The sequence below is a fragment of the Bufo gargarizans genome, chromosome 3, assembly GCF_014858855.1.
Source record: "Bufo gargarizans isolate SCDJY-AF-19 chromosome 3, ASM1485885v1, whole genome shotgun sequence".
NCBI lineage: Eukaryota > Metazoa > Chordata > Amphibia > Anura > Bufonidae > Bufo > Bufo gargarizans.
The window spans coordinates 440652273-440673500 of NC_058082.1; positions in this window are offsets into that span (position 1 = coordinate 440652273).

A 21228-nucleotide genomic window follows, 5' to 3' on the forward strand; every position below is an offset into this window, starting at 1 on the left:
ACAGGCGGATCTCACACTTCCATATAAACCATGCGATGATTTTCAGCAACCTGATACTCAGCTGCGCATATATGAAGACGACTGTCTTACGTCTCCCAGTTCACATGCGAAAGAATGGATGTCCGCCTGCAATATACGGTGAAATCTCCCCTTGTGATAACAGTCACACGAAAAGCCTGATCCGAAAACAGTCCGGAATACCCTAATGAAGGACAGAAAAAGATTGCGCAATACCCTCGGGGTTTAAAAGTAGGAATACTTTAATCTACTTACAAAAGGCAAAAACGCAAGTTTTTCTACTATGTTTAATACTATTTTAGTTTTGTGTAATTTATTGTATTTTATTGTATCTTGCTAAATGTATGTGTCATTAGAACTTATGTTGGCAATTTTAGTATTTATTTTTTAAAAGATCAGTTTAAATATTTTGCCGGACAAACGGAAGTCCGTACTTGTTCCGGGGTCAATGACTGCTATATATGTGTTGACCTTTGGCGGCATTTGGATTGCAGCCCCTGACGAAGCTAAGTGCGAAACCCGGGTCGGGTATTTTATATGCTTGTGAAAACTTGCCTTTTGTAAGTAGATTAAAGTATTCCTACTTTTAAACCCCGAGGGTATTGCGCAATCTTTTTCTGTCCTTCATTAGGGTATTCCGGACTGTTTTCGGATCAGGCTTTTCGTGTGACTGTTATCACAAGGGGAGATTTCACCGTATATTGCAGGCGGACATCCATTCTTTCGCATGTGAACTGGGAGACGTAAGACAGTCGTCTTCATATATGCGCAGCTGAGTATCAGGTTGCTGAAAATCATCGCATGGTTTATATGGAAGTGTGAGATCCGCCTGTATATTATTGTTTATGGATTTGGAATTTTTCGTTTGTGCATCATACGAATTTGGCACGTTGCTTTCTGGTTCTTGATCCTGTATACTGCTTTACAAATTAGCGCGGTACCCGTTAAACCTTTTTCTACTTTGTATTAAGGACTTTGAACCTGTCCTATTAAGGGCACCGCAGCTGACTGTCCATTGGTCCACACCCACCAATCTGTTTCCGCCATGGGAAAAGCCAGGAAACATTCGGTGTTTCCTGTGTTTACGATACGGGCACATTCAAAGGAATTGTCCACAAAATAGCTGGACCAACCCAGAAAAGACTGGCAATAACAATGGTTTTAGAATGAAACCTAATATTGCCAAGTCAGTGGGAGAACGTGTTGATAAAAATCTGGGACATTCACCAGGCCAATCACCAAAACGCGTGGCTGCCGTGAATGTCCCAGGGGGTGTGGAATCAAAAGATTCCACACCAAATACTCAGGGTGAAAGGACACAAGTGGCAGTATGTACCGCACAGGTACCTACTGGGAATCTGGTGGACATCGACTGAAGGTTAGGGATCCCTCAAGAATTGGCACCAGTATGTCCCATCATATTGGATTCTTCAGGGAGACCCCACATAAAAGCCAAAATAAAAGAACGGGAAACTAAAATCATGCTCGACACAGGTGCGGAAATTTCCATCACTAATGTCAAGCACGATTTGCACCCCAACAGCCCCCAATGTGTGGTGATCGGATTTGATCACCAACAAGGGGGGGTAACGGCCCACAGAATTGAAGATGTAATCGTCCAGATTACCGGGTGCACCACCCTCAGGATACCCATGTGGTATTACCCCGGTTCTGACAACATTATCGGAACCGATGTAATGACACAAAATGGGTGGATCCTGGATTTGGCAAATTGCATAGTCTGGAAAGGTCCCAGGCGAGCTAAAGTGTTTGTCATTCGACGGCATTGCCTGGGACCACCTTTGCAGACAGTAGAAGAGTCAACTGACATGCTCAAACACAAATGGCCGGAGGTCTCACACAATATAGACCTGGAGCTTATTGTGTATGAGCATCCCGAACTGTGGGCCCAGGGAAAAAACGATTGTGGCAGACTGATTGGTGTTCAGGTGGACATTCAGGGTCCGGACCCTCCACCACAACGCCAATACCGATTCCCACCAGAGGCCACCCATTCAATTATGGACACCATCCAGGAATTGAAGACTAGGGGTGTAGTTATTGAGGGCAACTCAAAATGCAATAATGCCCTCTGGCCAGTCAAGAAAAAGGACACCAGTGCATGGAGGCTCACCATAGACCTCCGGATCCTCAATAAATACACCCCAACGTCAGCGCCAGTGGTGGCCCAGACTCCCGACATCATGGCCAGAATAAGCGGCAAAAGCCGCGTATTCTCGACCTTGGATGTGGCCAACGGGTTCTTCTCCATCGAACTCACTGAGTCATGCCGGTACAAATTTGCCTTTACGGTGGGGGACAAACAGTACATGTTTGCTGTACTGCCCCAGGGGTTTCATAGCAGCCCCACGTATTTCCATCAAGCATTGGCGGCCGTACTGAGTGTGTTCTCACGGCCAGAATGCCTTCTACAATACGTGGATGACATGCTCTTGCATACAGAAACCATGGAGGAACATTTGGTTCTGTTAAGAGAGCTGCTGGGACTCCTGGCAAAGTCAGGACTTAAGCTGAGTCCACATAAGGCAAATTTGGCCCAAACAGAGGTAACTTTCCTTGGGGTCCAAATTTCATTTGGAACCAAAGGTATCATGACAGCCCGCGTGGAAGCCATGGTGAAGTTACCCAGACCCGGCGCTCTTCAGGATTTGAGGAAATTCCTGGGAGTGGCCAACTTCATGAGGGAATTCATAGAGGACTTCGCTGCCAAAGCAAAACCTCTCTATGAACTCCTTCGAGGGGAAGAACCCTCGATCAAAGGTTGGTCTGATGCGCAGGAAGAAGCCTTTTCAACTTTGAAAAAGGACCTCTCCTCGGCACCTGTGTTGGCCACCCCACTTCCAGATGGGGAAATGGCCATACAGGCGCATGCAGGGATGGAGTCTATCGCAGCGGTCCTGCTTCAGAAAGTAGGGTACGAGACTAGACCGCTGGGATATTTCTCCAGGCTGCTTTCACCCGTCGAACGAGGGTTCGATGAATGTGCCAAACAACTGGCAGCCATACACTATGCCGTCAAGACTACCGAGCATATTGTAGGCTTCCGACCCCTCACCTTGCAGACTCCGCATTCTCCTTTAGCCCTCTTGCTCCGTGATACTCTCCCTGGAGTCTCCCAACAGAGATTCGGGAGATGGATCATGGATCTCAGTGGCCGGAATCTGCAGGTGGACCACAAGGCCAAGTATGTTCTGTCTCAGTTACTAAACCTAACTGGAACCGAACATGACTGTGGTCAACCAGAACAGGACGACTCTCCACAGATGTTCAGAACCGACAGACGTCCAGATGACAGAATCATCTTTGTTGATGGCTCTCGATTCTATATGGAGGGGGAATATGTCACAGGGTTTGCTGTGCTGGATGAGACCACTGGTACCCAGAGTCTTGTCAGGTTACCGGGTCACATGTCAGCACAGCGAGCAGAGCTAGAGGCGGTGAAAGAAGCTCTGCTGCTTCAACCTCCAGGGAAACGAACTATATATAGCGATAGCTCGTATGTAGTTCGCTCCCTCACCCTGCATCTTGACATATGGAAGAGAAGAGGATTTGTGGACAGTCAAAACAAACCTCTGGCTCATGTGTCGGTCCTGAAAGAACTGTGGGAGTGGGGCATGGCACACATGACGGAAAGCAGCCATTATCAAAATCCCGGCGCATCAAAAAGGCGATGAACCTTTGATAATGGGCAACAATAAGGCAGACGAACTGGCTAAACTAGCGGCAGTGTCTGGTACCCTCCGAGATCCAGGCATGGGGCCACTACCAACTCACCGGATTGCAACACGTATCCATCTGAGTGATGACCCGGTGTCATTTGAAGAGGAACAAACCAAGGATCCTTTTCTAATGACACATATCAAAGCACCACAACATCCATGGTCGGTACAACAAGGGATCTTGTGTTACGATACCGGTACTCAGCAGCTCCCTCTTCCGGTGGTCCCGCAGCATCTGCAAGCAGAGCTGACGCGATTGAACCACCAACTATTTGGACACCTCGGCCGGAATAAACTCTTGCCTCTCCTGAGGGACAAATTGTACTGGCCAGGGATGTCCAATTCAGTAGAGGAGGTTACTCAACAGTGCCTGGTGTGTGCTCAAGTAAACCCAAGGGCTTCCGCCCTGAAACCGGTGTTACAGCGAGTTCCACCCGCTGATGGTCCATGGTCCGCAATACAAATTGATTTTATTGGACCCCTACCGACCGGAAGTCGTAACTACCATTACGCACTGGTAATAGTGGACGTCTTCTCAAAATGGGTAGAAGCCATCCCCACGGTCAATGATACGGCTACCACCACCGCCCGCGTCCTCTGGGAACAAGTTCTGTCACGATGGGGCATACCCAGAGTGATAGAATCAGACAGAGGGACCCATTTCACAGGTAAGGTAATGAAAGCGCTTTGTGGTCTCTTAGACATAAAGCAAAGGTTTCATGTGCCTTACCACCCTCAGTCTGCGGGCATCGTGGAGCGGATGAACCGGACCATCAAAACCCGGCTTTCCAAAGCGCTGCTGGAGAAGGGTTCCTCTTGGGTAACCTATCTTCCAGCCGTGCTTATGGGTATTCGAGCTACCGAAGCCTCCAGTACCGGTATCTCCCCGTACGAACTGATGACAGGACGCAAAATGCCCCTATGTCTACCCAACGAACCCCAAGTATCGGAGCCCATGAAGGACGCCATCGCCAGAGACATGTTTCTTCAACAGGTTCAACAGAACCTGAAGGAGCTACTGCCTCACGCAGCAATACGGTTACACAAACCGTACCTACAGGGGGAAACGCCAATGCCCGCTGTAGGAGGAATGGTGATGGTGAAAGTCTTCCGTCGGGCTGGCCCATGGGACGCAAACTGGGAAGGACCATACAAGGTCCTTGAAGTAATGGGAGACACCATGCTGAGGGTACAAAGGCCAATCACCAACAAAAAGAAATCCCGTAGACGGCAGGAACTCTTGTGGATCCACATCGACCAAGCCAAAGCCACCCGGGCTTCCCCAACTCAATAATGCCTGAGTTGGGTGAAGGGGGGGGTAATAAGGCTTGGTGAGTCGATGGCGAATCCACTCCACTTATCACACTCCATCTATTACAGAACACAAGAGGGAGACACGCCATGAGACCACTTGGCCAGGGAAGAGCTAGGCGTCCTCTGAACGGGATACGTCTCCAGCTTGTGACACTGGTGGTAAGCATGTTGACGGCAGGATCGGCCTCTTCAGGGGAGGGCCTGGGGACTAACATTGATATGGCCAACATATCACTCAGTGGACCCGGCCTTTTAATGGTGGAATGTTTGGAGGGCAAAATCCGGAAACCATACGGGAACTTTACCTTTACATCAGGTCAGTGGTATCTGTATGGTTTCCAGAGAGAGGGTTTTGCCAACGGTGTAATTCAGCATTATACCCCGGTGGAGAATGTGTCTGCCATTCAACATGACTTACACGCCCTCTGTCTCAAGGAATTTGCACATTTTCGGGACTCAGACCCTACACCTATCAAATCCTTAAGATGGGTGTCTAGGGACCCACACTTGCACCCATATCAGCAGGTGGGAGCCAACACTACCACAGTGTTGTGCACCAAAGAGGGTATCCTGAGTCCTGAAGATGTCACTGGGGCAGAATACAGCGGTTGGCACATCCTGAAGGCTACCTTCTTGGGGAAGGATAGCCGGGACAGGTTAAGGGTTAGGACATATTTTGATAGACCCATTCCAGTAAAAGGCACTCTGAAGGCTTATTGCATGTTGAGGGATTCCCAGATGATTATCACCAGGGAATCCAGTTATGTCCAGGGACATGTGTCCACTGATCATTTACGAACCAATATAATGATGTTAAAATTAAACTGCAGTGACTCTGGTCAGGCCATCTGGAATGACCAGAGTGGTCCAGTAAAACTGGAAGGTTTATATCGAGCCACAGTTTTAAAAGTACGGACTGATGCCAAGGACCCTAGGTATGTTCAGTTAAAGGGATCTCCATCCATACGGTCTTTCATGATTACGATCATGAGAGACAACTGTGTTCCTGAGGTGACAGGATACTATTTTGCCACCTATGCCCACTGGGAACAAGAAACCCAGATGGTGATGTTGGACACCAATCCCTGGAGATGGGACTTGGTGTGCAACGGGGTAGATACCCCCACGGTGGATGTATGGATGGATGGTACCCCTATGAATGAAGAATACCGAGGTAGGTATGTGTCTTCCGATTGGAAAGACCCCAGGGGCAGAGACATTAACTTTGACATCAATATAGATGGTTCGTTCAAGTGGCCTTTTTGTGAGGCAGTAGACGAAGGGTGCTGGACCTTTACTCAGTGGGCCTATCTGTCTCAAACCAAACCTGTAGGGAAGCTAGTGCTGCAGGCTGGAGAAAACGATCAGTGGTACCCGTTCAAAGGAAGGGGACAGATCTGTGCAACAATAGTGAGGGTCCCCTACGATACAGAAGGTCTCCAACCGGTAAAACCACATTCAAACTCTTGCACCGCCCATATCCATCAATTGGCAGATCCTGTAGCTCCTCAACTGTCATCCCCCTGGAAGATCATCACGGATGCCAAATTCATTCTGTTTACCTGGAGAATCTCCGTAGATGACTTTCGAGTGGACCATTGGGATCACAGGTGTGAGGAGTTTGTTAGGAACCAAATTGACATGGTAAGAGGTTGGGTAGAGGCGGGGCAAGAGGTAAGAAAAGACGACTCCCGACGTAGGAAGAACAGGGGGAGGAGAGATCTGGTGGCTATGGGACTTGGCGGAGGTGCTTTGGGAGTAGGCGCGCTGAACACTATGGATATGGAAGTCCTGAGAAGTAAGCTTGGAGAGGTTGCGCGACATGCCGGGGAAGGATTCAAGACCCAGCTTGATGTAAACCACGTCTTGGAGGGTTTACAGCATTCGCACATTGATGCCACTACCTCTCTATCTTCTGCTATACGTGAGAAATTTAGGAGGTTAGTTGTGGGTCTCTTGGAGGAGCAGGATCGGGCTCAGCTTGCTCTGGCGTGTACGCAGGTCCAAAGCGAACTCTCGGACAACCTTAAACATATTGTCTCAGCGTTACACAACGGCCACTTCCCATTCAACCTCCGCCAGCGAATAAGCCCACTAATCTCTCCTTTTGCCATCAACCATACTAACTGGTGGGTGATCCAATGGCATGGATGTCAAAATTTAACCTGTACCGCTTCGTCCTTGGCACCTGTGTCCGGTCACCTCAGACAGGGATACGGTGTCCTCAATCTAGGTACAATGATCAACAACCGAACGATACTTCATCCCCAGCTCCCCTCGAGCGTTCTAACTTATGAAGAAGGCCATCCCTTTTTGTTTGACATGGAGGGATGTTGGTTGAGAGAGGATGCCATCCTATGTCAGGGTGATCAGGATCGGGTACTTCGACACCAGTGTTGGAACACCGAGGGGACCTGCGAGATGAAGGTCAACTCCATACCCTCATCCCCTTTAAAATACTTGGGACAAGGATATTGGTGTTGGTACCAAGGGAGCAATGGGTCGTATACAATTTATGGATTTAATTGTACCGAACGAGGAATACTCCTCCCCGGAACGTACTGTACCCTTAGCCCCGTTCTAGGTCTGGATGTCGCAGAGCAGCAAGGAAGAACCCCAATTACCCCGGAGAGAAGACTCGACATTCGCCCCGATGTTCCCGTGAGACTTCAGAAGATCCCCCTAGGCTTCGGCACAGAACTTAAACGGCTCCTTTTGGACTTTAGCCAAGAGGAAGAAATCTTACAACATCTTCGGGAGGCAGAGGAACAGGCCACCATCCAACTTACCCATGACCGGACGAAAATTATTGCGGTTGCCTCAGCATTAGACAAAGACTCAAAGATCTCGTGGTGGGAGAGTCTTTTTGGATACAGTCCTAAGGCGACCTCGTTCTTCAACTTACTGATACACCCAGTGATCGTGCTTCTGGTTCTGGTCGGATTCATGTACATAGGACTGTGGTGGATGTACCGGAGGGTCAAGAGACTAACGGACCAACTAAACCAGACAGCACTTCACGAACACAATCGCCGGAGGCTCAGGACTTAATTCACCAATTCCTGAAGCCAAGAAGGGTCCTAGGAATAGGAGGACAATTGTGTGGGGAGAGGTTCAGGGTGGAAAATTATCCTGAGACCTCATAGTGTTTTATATAAATGTCTTTTGGGTTTAGGGGGGGTGGGAGAGAAAGGGGAACTGTGTAAAGTGTTTTGTGTGAATGGGGATAAGATCAGGACACGATAGGGACAGACGTCCGTTGTTTGACCTTTGCCACCTTGAACCCTGGAACGGTGAAGCTCTTAAAGGGAAGGGCTGGATGTGTAGTGTGGCGGAGGAGTTCTCCGCAGTTAGAATTTGGGTACTGTGACATCACCGCTTAAAGGTCTGGCCTGCCTTGTAAAAACCTACTAATCTGTCCCTGAGAGAACTGCACCCACCCAGATGGAACTAAAGATATTGGACCAAAGTCGTACTTGAAAGTTGGCACAGTAAGAGACTAGGTCGGTGAAGGTGAACCCGCTCCAGATTCCGTGGGGGCGGGCCAGACCTGAAGAAACGGCAGCATGCCGAGAGAATGTGTGTGTGTGTCTATCCCAACAGCAGGGGTGACTAACACCGGAAGATGGTTATCTGTAAGGAAGACCAGTCAAAACACGCAAGAGTCAAGCCAGTTAAAGTACGTCAGTAGGCAAAAGATGTCAAGAAAGTTCTAAAGAAATAGATGGTGTGCCCGGTGGATGGAGGAGTAGGTTACGGAGAGCGGCAGGTCGGAGGCGGGAGGGGTGATGTCTAAGTACCTAAGAATTCGGACACTACAGCCCTTCCTGAACTGTCACCAAGGATGGGGTTGAGGAGGGGCAAACGGGTCTCAACCCTTTTTCCCTAGATATTGTCGTATTTCCGACAACAGGGGGATTGTTGAGGAAGGGTTGAGACGTATGCATATATGTCCATGCATGCCTGCAAACACGGGCGGGCATGTATGGTATATATGCATACTTTTACCACCACGTCAGGGGAAGATGTGCGCAGATGTGCCCAGCATCTGCTCACATCTGCCCATGGTGAACCCCAGGGGCTCATGGTGGTCCCTGGGGGAAATATGTGCCCCCTCAGTGTGTTGTGTATGTATATTAATGTGTATATGTATAGATGTGTATATATATATATATATATATGGTGTGTGTATATATCTATATACATATATGGCCCCACGTCCACATAATCCCCCTTAAGAATGTATGTCTCCCCTCCCCTCTCCACACCTGAAACCAGATGCATCGGTGTGAATGTGCCCGAGCATTCACACAGATGCAATCTGGTTATTTACATCAGGATGACCGAAATGTCCGGTCATCCTGATGACTACAAAGGACTCAGGTTCAATAGAATCTGAGCCCTTTGTTGTAATTATCCCCAGCACGGCTGGAGATAATTACACATGATAGAAGAAGTGGAGAAACCTCCCCTCCTTCTATTATGCGCATTCCGGCAGCGAAATTAGCATCTCGCTGGCCGGAATGCAGAGCGCCACAGGTGGGAGATCTAAGGCTTCTCCCGCCTGTTGGCGCGCGCGCGGCCCCGATGCGCTCGTTCTGGAGACGCTCGGGCCGGCGCGAGTGACGTCATCTCACTGCGCCGGCCCTCGTGTCTCCAACGGTGGCGCGCGCGCGCCACCTTGTGGGCGGTGCGGCAGTGCGGGCCGCCGGACTTAAATAGCCGGCGGTCCCAGCACTAAGTAGAAGAGCCGTGCCGCCCCTTGATGAGAAGGAGCCGACCACCCCTAGACGAACGAGCATACCATAAGTATCATTAACCCTTTTGATTCCTTCATCTACCTACCGCTATCCCACCAACGTTAACCCCTTGTAATACTATAACCCTTGTTATACCCTTGATTCCCACTACCCCTGCTAGTCCCTGCCCTGGTACCCTTGATCCCCTTCCCTGATCCTACCACCCTGTATCCCTGTTTTATCCCTTACTCCAGCCCCCTGCTGGAACAACCCCTACATCCCCCTGGTGAACCCCCTATTCCTGGTTTACCCTGTATATCCTGTGCCCCTGATTCCTACTGTTAACCCTTAGTGAATGTGGTCTGCTTAACCCCAGTAAGACCACCGTAGATCCTCGTCGTATACCCAGGGATAGAAGTAGTCAGGTGGGGTGGGTTGTTATACTTGTATGTGTGTATTGTATAGTTAGTTTGTGGGTGGAATTTGGGAACGTGTAGTGTAGTGGAGTACTGTATATGTGTAGTGCTGTGTATTGTTAGTGTATTGCGTGCTTAGTGTGTTAAATAAATACCGTTATATTGTACCCTTTGTGTAGCGTGTACTTGTTAGCGGTAGTGAGTTAGTAAGGCGCATACAGCTAGCATTAGTGATTAGTGTAAGGCATAGCGAAAGTATTGTGTTGTTATTATATAAAGGTATAAATAGGCGGAGTCATCACTATTAGGCTCCTCCTATTTAGGAATATTAATTATCGATATTCGCATAATATTGGTGATTAATATTCCCCCTTTACATTACATCATGTTGTACTCTGCTTCCACTCAAAGCTGCATTCTCCTGTTCATTGCTACGTCATGGTTTTACTCAATAGTATCACCGGGGCAGTCTGCAACCACCGCTCTGGTTCCTTAATCCTGGTTCATGTTCACTCAGACTGGTCTCCTTTTATTTCTGGTTCGTATTCACTCAGATTGGTCTCCTGCCCCAGTTCACCAAACAGCTCCTCAGCGGAGGTCAGTCGGCCAATAGGAGTAAGTTTCCTGCTATGTTTTCACAAGCTGTTCATTTGTTTGTCACACTAAGAGACTTCTCTTAGCGAACTTGCAATGCCTCAGGCTCTTGTTTTTCTCCTATCTCTGTTTCAATTTCATGTTTACGTTTTATGGTTCGCGGTGGTTAGTGTTTTATGTATGCACGTGCTTCGGATTACTAATGTCTATATTTTCAACGCCTGTTGGCAGTTATGTTCCTTAGGCCACCTTCTAGCCCAGGCATCCTCAAACTGCGGCCCTCCAGCTGTTGCAAAACTACAACTCCCAGCATGCCCAAACAGCCTACAGGTATCTGCCTACAGCAGGGCATTGTGGGAGTTGTAGTTTTATAACAGCTGGAGGGCCGGAGTTTGAGGATGTCCTGTTCTAGCCGATCCAATTATTCAAGCCTCTGCATATCCTATCAGGTCCGGCTTACATTTTAATTACTTATCGTCACCGCAACGTCATCCCTCTGGCTTCGGGGGCCTCTGGCTTCGGGGGCCCTATGACTGATCCGGCCTCATGGCTCCGGGGGCCCCATGACCATTTTTTTAATGTTTTGTTTGTTAAGGGTACGACATGGTTGTAGACTGGTTAGTGTCCCAGGTTTGCTGTTAGAGGGGGTCATGGTCTGGTGCTGCATAAGTGGTTTAAAAAAAACAAAACATAAGAGGCTCGCACGAGTGGCTGTTTGTTTATAGGACCTCACAACTGGCATCATCATTCACAGTTCGCACGGCCATCTGATAAATTTTTCCGCCATAAGAGACTTGCACGCATGGCTCCTGCCATAAGGGACTCGCACGCATGGCTCCCGCCATAAGGGATTCGCACACATGGCCCCCGCCATAAGGGCCTCGCATGCATGGCTCCCGCCATAAGGGACTCGCACGCATGGCTCCCGCCATAAGGGACTCGCTGGAGTGGCTCTTGGCTTAGAGGATTTCACAATTGTCATCGACATTGGTAGGTCATACGGCCATCTGATACTATTTTCCATGGCACACCTTTCAGAAGTTTTCTTTTGTTCATTTATATTTAACAGATTAGTACTTGCGGTTCATTTCAGCCTCATTTCATTAAGAAGCTTTACCCCATGTCATTGTCTTTCTAGGTTATCGAGTCCCGGCTGATTACTAAACCCGTCGGGTTAAGCCCCAATCTTTTCCCCCGCCGTCCTCAATTCTAAGGTTCGCACCCCGGCGGCTGCCCGGCCCCATGTGCCCCTGGTGGTTGCTTCGGCCCCATGGCTTCAGGGGTCCGACCAATGGTTGTCTGTCCATCTGTGCAGCTATGCTTTTGGTTTTGAATGACTTACATCTTTATCTGCTTGCCAGCTTATGTTATTTAGGTTCAATTTAGTTAATGTCCGTTATTATCTCCATTTTCTGTCACGTTTACCGTTGTCTTTTCAGGTCTCGCAGTTGAATTCATGTTGGGGGTCACCTTCCACGTCGTTCAGGTCTCATTCCTAACGATATTTCGCCTTGCATGTTACGGTCAGGCTTATGGTTTAATTTCACCTGCACCTTATTCAGGTCACTTATTATAGTAATAATTTCTTGATTTTAAAAAAATATAAAAAATCTGCCCCATGGCTTCGGGGGCCCGATAACTGCTTTGGTCCCATGGCTTCGGGGGCCCGATGACTGCTTTGGCCCCATGGCTTTGGGGGCCCGATGACTGCTTTGGCCCCATGGCTTCGGGGGCCCAATGACTGCTTTGGCCCCACAGCTTCGGAAGCCCGATGACAGCTTTGGCCCCATGGGCCTGCTTGCCTGGTTGTCCTGCTGGGCTGATTGCCTGGTTGGTTGTCCATCTGTGCATCTTGGCTGATTTGGCCCATATGTATCAGATACAGTACAGACCAAAAGTTTGGACACACCTTCTTATTCAAAGAGTTTTCTTTATTTTCATGACTATGAAAATTGTTGATTCACACTGAAGGCATCAAAACTATGAATTAACACATGTGGAATTATATTCATAACAAAAAAGTGTGAAACAACTGAAAATATGTCATATTCTAGGTTCTTCAAAGTAGCCACATTTTGCTTTGATTACTGCTTTGCACACTTCTTGATGAGCTTCAAGAGGTAGTTACCTGAAATGGTTTTCACTTCACAGGTGTTCCCTGTCAGGTTTAATAAGTGGGATTTCTTGCCTTATAAATGGGGTTGGGACCATCAGTTGCGTTGTGGAGAAGTCAGGTGGATACACAGCTGATAGTCCTACTGAATAGACTGTTCGAATTTGAATTATGGCAAAGAAAAAGCAGCTAAGTCAAGAAAAACGAGTGGACATCATTACTTTAAGAAATGAAGGTCAGTCAGTCTGAAAAATTGGGAAAACTTTGAAAGTGTCCCCAAGTGCAGTTACAAAAACCATCAAGCGCTACAAAGAAACTGGCTCACATGCGGACCGCCCCAGGAAAGGAAGACCAAGAGTCACCTCTGCTGCGGAGGATAAGTTCATCCGAGTCACCATCTTCAGAAATCGCAGGTTAACAGCAGCTCAGATTAGAGACCAGGTCAATGCCACACAGAGTTCTAGAAGCAAACACATCTCTAGAACAACAAGAGGAGACTGTGTGAATCAGGCCTTCATGGTAGAATACTTGCTAGAAAACCACTGCTAAGGACAGGCAACAAGCAGAAGAGACTTGTTTGGGTTAAAGAATAGAGTTGAGCGAACACCTGGATGTTCGGGTTCGAGAAGTTCGGCCGAACATCCCGGAAATGTTCGGGTTCGGGATCCGAACCCGATCCGAACTTCGTCCCGAACCCGAACCCCATTGAAGTCAATGGGGACCCGAACTTTTCGGCACTAAAAAGGCTGTAAAACAGCCCAGGAAAGAGCTAGAGGGCTGCAAAAGGCAGCAACATGTAGGTAAATCCCCTGCAAACAAATGTGGATAGGGAAATGAATTAAAATAAAAATTAAATAAATAAAAATTAACCAAAATCAATTGGAGAGAGGTTCCATAGCAGAGAATCTGGCTTCCCGTCACCCACCACTGGAACAGTCCATTCTCAGATATTTAGGCCCCGGCACCCAGGCAGAGGAGAGAGGTCCCGTAACAGAGAATCTGTCTTCATGTCAGCAGAGAATTAGTCTGCATGTCATAGCAGAGAATGAGGCTTCACGTCAGCCACCACTGCAACAGTCCATTGGCATATATTTAGGCCCAGCACACACACAGGCAGAGGAGAGAGGTCCCGTAACAGTGAATCTGGCTTCATGTCAGCAGAGAATCAGTCTGCATGTCATAGCAGAGAATCAGGCTTCACGTCAGCCACCACTGCAACAGTCCATTGTCATAAATTTAGGCCCAGCACCCAGGCAGAGGAGAGAGGTCCCGTAACAGAGAATCTGGCTTCATGTCAGCAGAGAATCAGTCTTCATATCATAGCAGAGAATCAGGCTTCACGTCACCCACCACTGTAAGAGTCAATTTTCATAAATTTAGGCCCAGAACCCAGGCAGAGGAGAAAGGTCCCGTAACAGACAATCTGGCTTCATGTCAGCAGAGAATCAGTCTTCATATCATAGCAGAGAATCAGGCTTCACGTCACCCACCACTGTAAGAGTCAATTTTCATAAATTTAGGCCCAGAACCCAGGCAGAGGAGAAAGGTCCCGTAACAGACAATCTGGCTTCATGTCAGCAGAGAATCAGTCTTCATATCATAGCAGAGAATCAGGCTTCACGTCACCCACCACTGTAAGAGTCAATTTTCATAAATTTAGGCCCAGAACCCAGGCAGAGGAGAAAGGTCCCGTAACAGACAATCTGGCTTCATGTCAGCAGAGAATCAGTCTTCATATCATAGCAGAGAATCAGGCTTCACGTCACCCACCACTGTAAGAGTCAATTTTCATAAATTTAGGCCCAGAACCCAGGTAGAGGAGAAAGGTCCCGTAACAGACAATCTGGCTTCATGACAGCAGAGAATCAGTCTGCATGTCATAGCAGAGAATCAGGCTTCACGTCAGCCACCACTGCAACAGTCCATTGTCATAAATTTAGGCCCAGCACCCAGGCAGAGGAGAGAGGTCCCGTAACAGAGGATCTGGCTTCATGTCAGCAGAGAATCAGTCTGCATGTCATAGCAGAGAATGAGGCTTCACGTCAGCCACCACTGCAACAGTCCATTGGCATATATTTAGGCCCAGCACACACACAGGCAGAGGAGAGAGGTCCCGTAACAGACAATCTGGCTTCATGTCAGCAGAGAATTAGTCTGCATGTCATAGCAGAGAATGAGGCTTCACGTCACCCACCACTGCAACAGTCCATTGGCATATATTCAGGCCCAGCACCCAGGCAGAGGAGAGAGGTCCCGTAACAGAGGATCTGGCTTCATGTCAGCAGAGAATCAGTCTGCATGTCATAGCAGAGAATGAGGCTTCACGTCAGCCACCACTGCAACAGTCCATTGTCATAAATTTAGGCCCAGCACCCAGGCAGAGGAGAGAGGTCCCGTAAAAGAGGATCTGGCTTCATGTCAGCAGAGAATCAGTCTGCATGTCATAGCAGAGAATCAGGCTTCACGTCAGCCACCACTGCAACAGTCCATTGTCATAAATTTAGGCCCAGCACCCAGGCAGAGGAGAGAGGTCCCGTAAAAGAGGATCTGGCTTCATGTCAGCAGAGAATCAGTCTGCATGTCATAGCAGAGAATCAGGCTTCACGTCAGCCACCACTGCAACAGTCCATTGTCATAAATTTAGGCCCAGCACCCAGGCAGAGGAGAGAGGTCCCGTAACAGAGGATCTGGCTTCATGTCAGCAGAGAATCAGTCTGCATGTCATAGCAGAGAATCAGGCTTCACGTCAGCCACCACTGCAACAGTCCATTGTCATAAATTTAGGCCCAGCACCCAGGCAGAGGAGAGAGGTCCCGTAACAGACAATCTGGCTTCATGTCAGCAGAGAATTAGTCTGCATGTCATAGCAGAGAATCAGGCTTCATGTCAGCCACCACTGCAACAGTCCATTGGCATATATTTAGGCCTAGCACACAGGCAGAGGAGAGGTTCATTCAACTTTGGGTAGCATCGCAATATAATGGTAAAATGAAAATAAAAATAGGATTGAATGAGGAAGTGCCCTGGAGTCCAATAATATATGGTTATGGGGAGGTAGTTAATGTCTAATCTGGACAAGGGACGGACAGGTCCTGTGGGATCCATGCCTGGTTCATTTTTATGAACGTCAGCTTGTCCACATTGGCTGTAGACAGGCGGCTGCGTTTGTCTGTAATGACGCCCCCTGCCGTGCTGAATACACGTTCAGACAAAACGCTGGCTGCCGGGCAGGCCAGCACCTCCAAGGCATAAAAGGCTAGCTCTGGCCACGTGGACAATTTAGAGACCCAGAAGTTGAATGGGGCCGAACCATCAGTCAGTACGTGGAGGGGTGTGCACACGTACTGTTCCACCATGTTAGTGAAATGTTGCCTCCTGCTAACACGTTGCGTATCAGGTGGTGGTGCAGTTAGCTGTGGCGTGTTGACAAAAGTTTTCCACATCTCTGCCATGCTAACCCTGCCCTCAGAGGAGCTGGCCGTGACACAGCTGCCTTGGCGACCTCTTGCTCCTCCTCTGCCTTGGCCTTGGGCTTCCACTTGTTCCCCTGTGACATTTGGGAATGCTCTCAGTAGCGCGTCTACCAACGTGCGCTTGTACTCGCGCATCTTCCTATCACGCTCCAGTGCAGGAAGTAAGGTGGGCACATTGTCTTTGTAGCGTGGATCCAGCAGGGTGGCAACCCAGTAGTCCGCACAGGTTAAAATGTGGGCAACTCTGCTGTCGTTGCGCAGGCACTGCAGCATGTAGTCGCTCATGTGTGCCAGGCTGCCCAGGGGTAAGGACAAGCTGTCCTCTGTGGGAGGCGTATCGTCATCGTCCTGCCTTTCCCCCCAGCCACGCACCAGTGATGGACCCGAGCTGCGTTGGGTGCCACCCCGCTGTGACCATGCTTCATCCTCATCCTCCTCCACCTCCTCCTCATCCTCGTCCTCCTCGTCCTCCAGTAGTGGGCCCTGGCTGGCCACATTTGTACCTGGCCTCTGCTGTTGCAAAAAACCTCCCTCTGAGTCACTTCGAAGAGACTGGCCTGAAAGTGCTAAAAATGACCCCTCTTCCTCATCCTCCTCCTCCTCCTCCTGGGCCACCTCCTGTTCCATCATCGCCCTAAGTGTTTTCTCAAGGAGACATAGAAGTGGTATTGTAACGCTGATAACGGTGTCATCGCCACTGGCCATGTTGGTGGAGTACTCGAAACAGCGCAACAGGGCACACAGGTCTCGCATGGAGGCCCAGTCATTGGTGGTGAAGTGGTGCTGTTCTGTAGTGCGACTGACCCGTGCGTGCTGCAGCTGAAACTCCACTATGGCCTGCTGCTGCTCGCACAGTCTGTCCAGCATGTGCAAGGTGGAGTTCCACCTGGTGGGCACGTCGCATATGAGGCGGTGAGCGGGAAGGCCGAAGTTACGCTGTAGCGCAGACAGGCGAGCAGCGGCAGGATGTGAACGCCGGAAGCGCGAACAGACGGCCCGCACTTTATGCAGCAGCTCTGACATGTCGGGGTAGTTGTGAATGAACTTCTGCACCACCAAATTCAGCACATGCGCCAAGCAAGGGATGTGCGTCAAATTGGCTAGTCCCAGAGCTGCAACGAGATTTCGCCCATTATCACACACCACCAGGCCGGGCTTGAGGCTCACCGGCAGCAACCACTCGTCGGTCTGTTGTTCAATACCCCGCCACAACTCCTGTGCGGTGTGGGGCCTGTCCCCCAAACATATGAGTTTCAGAATGGCCTGCTGACGTTTACCCCGGGCTGTGCTGAAGTTGGTGGTGAAGGTGTGTGGCTGACTGGATGAGCAGGTGGAAGAAGAGGAGGAGGAAGCCGAGAAGGAGGAGGTGGCAACAGGAGGCAAAGAATGTTGCCCTGCGATCCTTGGCGGCGGCAGGACGTGCGCCAAACAGCTCTCCGCCTGGGGCCCAGCTGCCACTACATTTACCCAGTGTGCAGTTAGGGAGATATAGCGTCCCTGGCCGTGCTTACTGGTCCACGTATCTGTGGTTAGGTGGACCTTGCTACAGATGGCGTTGCGCAGTGCACACTTGATTTTATCGGATACTTGGTTGTGCAGGGAAGGCACGGCTCTCTTGGAGAAGTAGTGCCGGCTGGGAACAACATACTGTGGGACAGCAAGCGACATGAGCTGTTTGAAGCTGTCTGTGTCCACCAGCCTAAATGACAGCATTTCATAGGCCAGTAGTTTAGAAATGCTGGCATTCAGGGCCAGGGATCGAGGGTGGCTAGGTGGGAATTTACGCTTTCTATCAAATGTTTGTGAGATGGAGAGCTGAACGCTGGCGTGTGACATGGTTGAGACGCTTGGTGACGGAGGTGGTGGTGGTGGTGTTGGTGGTACATCCCCTGTTTGCTGGGCGGCAGGTGCCAACGTTCCTCCAGAGGCGGAGGAAGAGGCCGAGGCGGCAGCAGCAGAATAGGCCGAGGCGGCAGCAGCAGAAGAGGTAGCAGGGGGAGCCTGAGTGACTTCCTTGGTTTTAAGGTGTTTACTCCACTGCAGTTCATGCTTTGCATGCAGGTGCCTGGTCATGCAGGTTGTGCTCAGGTTCAGAACGTTAATGCCTCGCTTCAGGCTCTGATGGCACAGCGTGCAAACCACTCGGGTCTTGTCGTCAGCACATTGTTTGAAGAAGTGCCATGCCAGGGAACTCCTTGAAGCTGCCTTTGGGGTGCTCGGTCCCAGATGGCGGCGGTCAGTAGCAGGCGGAGTCTCTTGGCGGCGGGTGTTCTGCTTTTGCCCACTGCTCCCTCTTTTGCTACGCTGTTGGCTCGGTCTCACCACTGCCTCTTCCTCCGAACTGTGAAAGTCAGTGGCACGACCTTCATTCCATGTGGGGTCTAGGACCTCATCGTCCCCTGCATCGTCTTCCACCCAGTCTTGATCCCTGACCTCCTGTTCAGTCTGCACACTGCAGAAAGACGCAGCAGTTGGCACCTGTGTTTCGTCATCATCAGAGACATGCTGAGGTGGTATTCCCATGTCCTCATCATCAGGAAACATAAGTGGTTGTGCGTCAGTGCATTCTATGTCTTTCACCGCTGGGGAAGGGCTAGGTGGATGCCCTTGGGAAACCCTGCCAGCGGAGTCTTCAAACAGCATAAGAGACTGCTGCATAACTTGAGGCTGAGACAGTTTCCCTGGTATGCATGGGGGTGATGTGACAGACTGATGGGGTTGGTTTTCAGGCGCCATCTGTGCGCTTTCTGCAGAAGACTGGGTGGGAGATAATGTGAACGTGCTGGATCCACTGTCGGCCACCCAATTGACTAATGCCTGTACCTGCTCAGGCCTTACCATCCTTAGAACGGCATTGGGCCCCACCATATATCGCTGTAAATTCTGGCGGCTACTGGGACCTGAGGTAGTTGGTACACTAGGACGTGTGGATGTGGCAGAACGGCCACGTCCTCTCCCAGCACCAGAGGGTCCACTAACACCACCACGACCATGTCCACGTCCGCGTCCCTTACTAGATGTTTTTCTCATTGTTATGGTTCACCACAACAACAAATATATTATTTGGCCCAATGTATTGTATTCAAATTCAGCGGGATATAAATTTGAGGCCTAGTATTTAGGCGCTGGGTGACCGGTATGGATTTAGTGACAGAATTAGACTTGGAAATGCACAGAAGCGTGTGTGTGAAGTTATTCTGAATGACCCAATGTGCACCTTGAATATTATATACCCTTTTTGGGATAGATTTCAAATAGCTCTGATATAGCAGGAACCACTAAATTATGAAATTGCTAAATTGGGAATTGTACTTCAACCCAGAACAAAAAATGTGCTTTGACGGGCACTAAATAACTTTCCCAGCTACAACAGGACAGCGGTAACGAGAGATTTAGAGGGATTTAAATTTGAGGCCTAGTATTTAGGCGCTGGGTCACCGGTATGGATTTAGTGACAGAATTAGACTTGGAAATGCACAGAAGCGTGTGTGTGAAGTTATTCTGAATGACCCAATGTGCACCTTCAATATTATATACCCTTTTAGGGATAGATTTTAAATAGCTCTGATATAGCAGAAACCACTAAATTATGAAATTGCTAAATTGGGAATTGTACTTCAACCCAGAACAAAAAATGTGCTTTGACGGACACTAAATATCTTGCCCAGCAACAACAGTACAGCGGTAACGAGAGATTTAGAGGGATTTAAATTTGAGGCCTAGTATTTAGGCGCTGGGTGACAGGTATGGGTTTAGTGACAGAATTAGACTTGGAAATACACAGTAGCGGGTGTGTGAAGTTATTCTGAATGACCCTATGTGCACCTTCAATATTATATACCCTTTTAGGGATAGATTTCAAATAGCTCTGATATAGCAGAAACCACTAAATTATGAAATTGCTAAATTGGGAATTGTACTTCAACCCAGAACAAAAAATGTGCTTTGACGGACACTAAATATCTTGCCCAGCAACAACAGTACAGCGGTAACGAGAGATTTAGAGGGATTTAAATTTGAGGCCTAGTATTTAGGCGCTGGGTGACAGGTATGGGTTTAGTGACAGAATTAGACTTGGAAATACACAGTAGCGGGTGTGTGTGAAGTTATTCTGAATGACCCAATGTGCACCTTCAATATTATATACCCTTTTAGGGATAGATTCCAAATAGCTCTGATATAGCAGGAACCACTAAATTATGAAATTGCTAAATTGGGAATTGTACTTCAACCCAGAACAAAAAATGTGCTTTGACGGACACTAAATATCTTGCCCAGCAACAACAGTACAGCGGTAACGAGAGATTTAGAGGGATTTAAATTTGAGGCCTAGTATTTAGGCGCTGGGTGACAGGTATGGGTTTAGTGACAGAATTAGACTTGGAAATACACAGTAGCGGGTGTGTGTGAAGTTATTCTGAATGACCCAATGTGCACCTTCAATATTATATACCCTTTTAGGGATAGATTCCAAATAGCTCTGATATAGCAGGAACCACTAAATTATGAAATTGCTAAATTGGGAATTGTACTTCAACCCAGAACAAAAAATGTGCTTTGACGGACACTAAATATCTTGCCCAGCAACAACAGTACAGCGGTAACGAGAGATTTAGAGGGATTTAAATTTGAGGCCTAGTATTTAGGCGCTGGGTGACAGGTATGGGTTTAGTGACAGAATTAGACTTGGAAATACACAGTAGCGGGTGTGTGTGAAGTTATTCTGAATGACCCAATGTGCACCTTCAATATTATATACCCTTTTTGGGATAGATTTCAAATAGCTCTGATATAGCAGGAACCACTAAATTATGAAATTGC